We start from the raw sequence: 6,000 nt of genomic DNA on the forward strand, positions 1-6,000 counted from the left end.
TCCAAGGTTCTCCAGAGTTTTCCAGTTGCAGGCCTCCAGCAAGAAAAGGGCTGCTTCAGCGAAAAGCTGCCTGGAATATTTTCTGTCCTGTTTTTGCAACTGAATCAGGGATAGGATTCCCTGCAGATAGGATAGTCTATGTTGTTACCCCAATTCCCAAGTAAGTGTATTTTTGCTGCATTTTGTGTAACATTGTGTGTTTGCCTATTCCTGTGAATAAATTTACAATTTATTTCATGAACTCGTACCATGATCCTGGTAAAAAGGTGTAAATGGCCTGGTCTCCCATGACTAAATTTACTGGTGGTAGCAGGGGGATCATTGAGTTTTATGTTTTAAAATCCTCTGGGTTCTTCTAACATAAAGAGAAACTCGTAGATTGCAAGCTCTCAAAACAAGTAGTGACTTACACACGTTACACAAAGCAGACAAAGTGCAGGTTCTCTCTGTCACTTACTTGAAGGCCACAGGGTGAAGATGGACAACAGGTCAGGTTGGTACCGGTCATGGGACCGCACCAGAATTATTGCCAGATGTGAGAGTTATGGACTGTCTACGGACGGACGGTCAAAGTCAATACTTGAGGAGGATCTTGAGACTCATGAAGCCAGTATTGCTTCACCAGAGGGGAACATAGCCTCAGCTGCAGTTGCAATGTCCATTGGTCCAGCCAGGGTGCAGGAGGTCATTCCGGCCCTGGTGTTCGTGGAAGGACAATGGGAGGGAGCAGGCGACAACATGGACATTGTTGGGGGGCCAGAAATAGGGAGTGCAGCCATGGTAGCCCCAGTGGCTAGCGATCTCTACACCCGAAATTGCAGCACTTCTTGCCTCTTGGGGAAAGGGGGCCACCCTTGCAGAAAGACTTCAGCTGCTTGAAGCTGCACAAGGTACCCCCGCCCCACGCTCCTATCCTGATAATGAGGAGCAGTCCGCCCCCGCCCCGAGTGGACCACTACAGCTTCAGCAAATTAGTTGATGGCACGGATAAAATTGACGGGTACCTAATGTCACCGGTACCGGGCGCCAGAATGGGACTGGGTTTTCCGTTTAACTCCGTTAATGTCCGGCGCTGTCCTGGAGACTCTCCAGGCTGTCCCCGCCACTGATGGCAATGACTACAGACACGTTAAAGTTACTCACACAGCATGCCCTCACCCCAGAAGCATATAGAGGCATGCTTAGGACGGAGGAGAAACGCCACTGGGAATCCTACATGTGGTTTGCATCACGCATGGCTTTGCATGGGACACAGTGGGTGGAGGGATGTGGTGCCACAAAGTACCACAGTTTGCTTGACTTATTCTTTAAAAAACAATTTATGCAGCAATGCCCACCGGACTTAAGGGAATGGGTCTTTGACAGCAAACCAAAGACTTATGTGGATGCTGCTAACATGGCTGATGAGTTTGTCACCAGCCGGGCACTGATCCGAAAGAAAGGGGCTGCTCCTGAAGCAGCCACTCCAACCAGGGCAGCCAAAAGCACGCCTCAGTGGAAAGGGAAAACTGCAGCAGATGGAAGTGCACCCAAACCTGCAGAGTTCAAGCACGAGAGGAGGGGCTATTAGTGCAACAGGACTGGTCACCTAAAGCCAGACTGTCTGGACTATCCAAAGTCTGTCACAGAGGCAACGCTCTCCAGCTGCGAGGCCGGTCGCCCGTGTGCGACTGGCACACACAGAGGAGCCAAGTGCAGCCTTCCAGCCAGCCCAGCGAGGTACTTTGATGGAAGATTCTGCACCTGCAGCCTGTGACAGCCGTGGAGAAAGGGGGACATCAGATTGCACCGGTGGGGTTGCAATCCAACGATGTCCGGCAAAAGCATTTGTGCCAAGAGACCATTGAAGATCGCCAAGCAGCCGACTTGCTTGACTCTGGTGCCACTGTAACCCTGGTCCGACCTGATATGGTCCGGCCAGAGGGTCTGCATCTGGACACAGGGATGCAGATGACCAGGCCAGATGGAGGACAGCGGTCCATCTAGGTTGCCCTGGTCTTTCTTGATTGGGGTGCTGGATGTGGCATGAGGGAGGTGGGGGTTTTGCCCGGGTTAGATACTGAGGTGTTCCTCGGTAATGACCTGGGGCACGTTATATGTGTTTTCACAGCGGAACTGGCTCCTGTTGCAGCGATTTACTAGGAGCCAGAGCAAAGGATTTGCACTTGAGGATTTCGCCGTCCCTCTGCATTTGGGACCAACAGTTCCAGGGGTTTCCCAGGAGACCAGGCAGGTAAACCAGACTGAGTCGCGACAGTGTACTGATTTACTTTTCCTGTTTCCCCGGATTTAGAGATTAAGGGTGGGTGGCCAGAATTAGGGACACAGTTTGGGAAAGCGGTGCGGGATGATCCCAGCTTGGAGAGCATAAGACTCTGGGTGTACGAGACTGCCCCAGACAGTGGGAGAGACCGTTTCTTATGGCATCGCGGGCTCTTGTATAGGGAGCAGGGTTCTACCACACCCAACAGGATTTGGACAGGTAGAAGACAGTTAGTGGTACCGAGAGAGTATAGGCAGCAACTGTTACAGGTTGCCCACTCCATACTACTAGCGGGGCATCAGGGGGTCACTCTGACAAGAGCCCAGCTGTTGCAGCATTACTACTGGCCAGGGGCATCAGGGGCACTGGCAGATTTTTGCCTGGCCAGTGCTGCCTGCCAGCAAGTAGGTAAGGCGGGTGATCGTGTGAAGGCACCCCTGAACCCACCACCGGTAATAGGGGAACCCTTCCAGAGAGTAGCTATGGATATAGTGGGACCTCTCATGATCCCGAGTTGGTCTGGCAAGTGTTACATCCTCTCGGTGGTAGATTTTGCTACCAGGTACCCTGCGGCTGTGGCACTCGCCACCACCGACGCTAAGGCAGTAGCAAAGGCATTGATTGTTATATTCACTAGAGTAGGTTTCCCCAGTGAGATGCTAACTGACCAAGGGTAACAATTCATGTCAGAATCGTTAGTGTTTCTGGCATTCGTGCAGGGTGAAGCACCAGCGCACTACCCCTTACCACCCCCAGACAAACGGTCTATGTGAGAGGTTTAATGGTACCCTGAAGCAGATGCTGCAAGCTTTTATAGAGGCTGAGGGGAAGGACTGAGAGATTCACCTACAGCACTTGCTGTTTGCATACTGAGAGGTACCGCAATAATCTACTGGGTTCTCTCCCTTCGAGCTCCTATATAGTCGCAGGGTCCAGGGACCTCTTGACTTATTCCGTGAGGGATGGGAAGGGGAGACTACCAATACTGATGCTTCTGTGCTTCAGTATGTGGTAGATCTCAGGGACCGGTTAGAAATTCTTATGGGGTTGGCACAGGCTAATCTCAGGGATGCTCAAACAAAGCAGAAGACTTGGTATGATCAACATGCCCGTTGCAGAACATTCATCCCAGGACAGCAAGCACTTGTTCTGAAGCCCACTAGTCAGAACAAATTGATGGCTGCTTAGTCCGGACCGTACATGGTTATCAGGAGGATGAATGAGTGCAACTATGTTGTACAGTTAGATGGAGAGACAGGTAGAAATAGGACTTATCATATTAATATGCTTAAGGAATATTTTCAACAGTGTGTGGGATCAGTGATAGCTATCTGTAGCCCACCGATGGGGGACCCGGCGAGCAATGCTCTGCCTGACCTCTTAGGGGAATCTAGGTAGGGGGGCACAGTAGAGCAGGTAGCGATAGGATCGCAGCAGAGTGTGCAGCAAAGGCCACAACAAAGGCTATGTTAGAGCAGCATAGGGTTTTGTTCACGGACAAGCCGAGCAGAACACATATCACAGATCATCCAGTGGAGACTGGTGATCAGAGACCTCTGCATAAGCATGCCTATTGTGTATCAACAGAGGTGAAGGGCAGTATAGAGAGGGAAGTAGAGGAGATGCTGGCCTTGGGGGTAATTAGACCGTCTCAGAGCCCTTGGGCTTCTTCGGTAGTCCTGGTACCTAAGGCTATGGCCCCGCTCCCTCAGTCAGCACGCCCGCACTGCATGCAGGCAGCGCGCTGAGAGGCACTTGACCGCTATCTGCGGTCTGTAGGGAGCGGGAGCGGCAGCCGGGGGGCGTGGTTTGAGCGGAGGGACCTGCTACTTCCGCCCTCCCTCCCTCCGCATGCCCTCTGCTGCTCCCGTCCGAAACAGACCCCCCCCTCCAGCGGATGGCTGCAGCGGGGGACGGCTGACGCATCACAGCGCGTTGTGAGCCGTGCAGCGAGGGGGGACTGCGACCAGCTCAGAAGGATACCCCTGCTGGTGAGGCACGCGGTCGCGCGCCACCGGACGCAGCGGGACCAATGCCCAAGAAGGACAGAACCACTCGGTTCTGTGTGGACTACCAGCAGCTCAATGCTCAGACGGTGTCAGATGCCTATCCCATGCCCCGCATGGATGAGCTTCAAGATGAGCTTGCAGGGGCGAGGTATCTGACAACCATGAATTTGTCCAAAAGGTATTGGCAAATCCCACTGACCAAGGAGGCACAGGAGAAGTCAGCATTTATCACTTCAAGTGCCCTCTATGAATTTTGAGTGATCCATTTGGTATGAAAAATGCCCTGGCTACCTTCCAACGCCTGTCAATAGGTTACTGGAAGGGATGCAGGGTTACGCAAGGGCATACCTGTACGACATTGCGGTATTTAGCAGCGGTGCTGAACAGAGTTAGTGAAGCAGGGCTGACATTGAAGCCCACAAAGTGTCTAGTAGGTATGGCGGAGGTATTGTACTTAGGGCACAGAGTGGGTGGTGGGCACCTTAAGCCAGAACCAGCTAAGGTAGAAGCCATAGTTCAGTGATCTGTTCCCAAAACCAAGAAGCGGGTCATGGCTTTCTTTAGGCACCGCTGGCTATTACAGAAAGTTTGTCCCGCAGTATAGTGCCATTGCAAACCCCTGACTGACTTGACTAAGAAACGACTCTGAGTTCTGGTAGCATGGTCTCCTGCTTGTGAAGGTGCTTTCCAGGCATTGAAGACGGTACTGGCTAATGCCCCTATCTTGGCAGCACCAGATTATTCAAAGATGTTTCTGGTACAGACTGATGCCTCCGATTATCGTATTGGTGCTGTACTCAGTCAAGTAGGGGAGGAGGGGGGTGAACATCCTGTGGTATACCTAAGCAGGAAACTGCTGCCCAGGGAAGTGTCTTATGCCACAGTTGAAAAGGAATGCCTGGCCATTGTTAGGGCTGCAGTTTCCTCAAAACCCTATTTGTATGGCAGAACATTCACAGTAATCACGGACCACAACCCACTAAGTTGACTACAGAGGGTATCGGGGAAGACTCGCCACTAAGTTCCCTGCTTCAGCACAACCCAGGAAGGTAAACAGGGCATATGGATGTGGTGTTCCTGAAACAGTCAAGGGGTCCCTAGGACGCTCTTTGAATTTCCATTTGGCCCACCAGACTGGCTGGGGCATGTCACTGTGGGGGGCATTGAGGGAATCAAGGGCCAGAGATGCCAAATTTCCCATGCCCCTTGGTTCATTCAGATTTCCAGGTAAACCTGTGCGTCCTACTAGCTTGTCTCTGATTAGCTGCAGAGATTTTCCTTGTGCTCCTGATAGGGGGGCAGTAATCTGTAATGAAAGTCAGAGGTATTATAACCCCTTGCGGCCATGAGATAGTTCTCCAAGGTTCTCCAGAGTTTTCCGGTTGCAAGTCTCTAGCAAGAAAAAGGCTGCTTCAGCGAAAAGTTGCCTGGAATATTTTCTGTCCTGTTTTTGCAACTGTGATCTTGGATAGAATTCCCTGCAGCTAGGAGAGTCTAGGTTGTTACCCCAATTCCCAAGTAAGTGTGTCTGTTTTGCTGTATTTTGTGTAACATTGTGTGTTTGCCTATTCCTGTGAATAAATTTACAATTTATTTCATTAACTCGCTTTGCTCAATGCATGATCCTGGTAAAAAGGTGGAAATGGCCTGGTCTCCCGTGACATGGGTGCAGGGGATAAAAGGGCTGGTGAATTTCAGATTGAATTAGAGAAGCTTTAACATCACCAA

Source organism: Ascaphus truei, chromosome 1 (assembly GCF_040206685.1).
Source record: "Ascaphus truei isolate aAscTru1 chromosome 1, aAscTru1.hap1, whole genome shotgun sequence".
Taxonomy (NCBI): domain Eukaryota; kingdom Metazoa; phylum Chordata; class Amphibia; order Anura; family Ascaphidae; genus Ascaphus; species Ascaphus truei.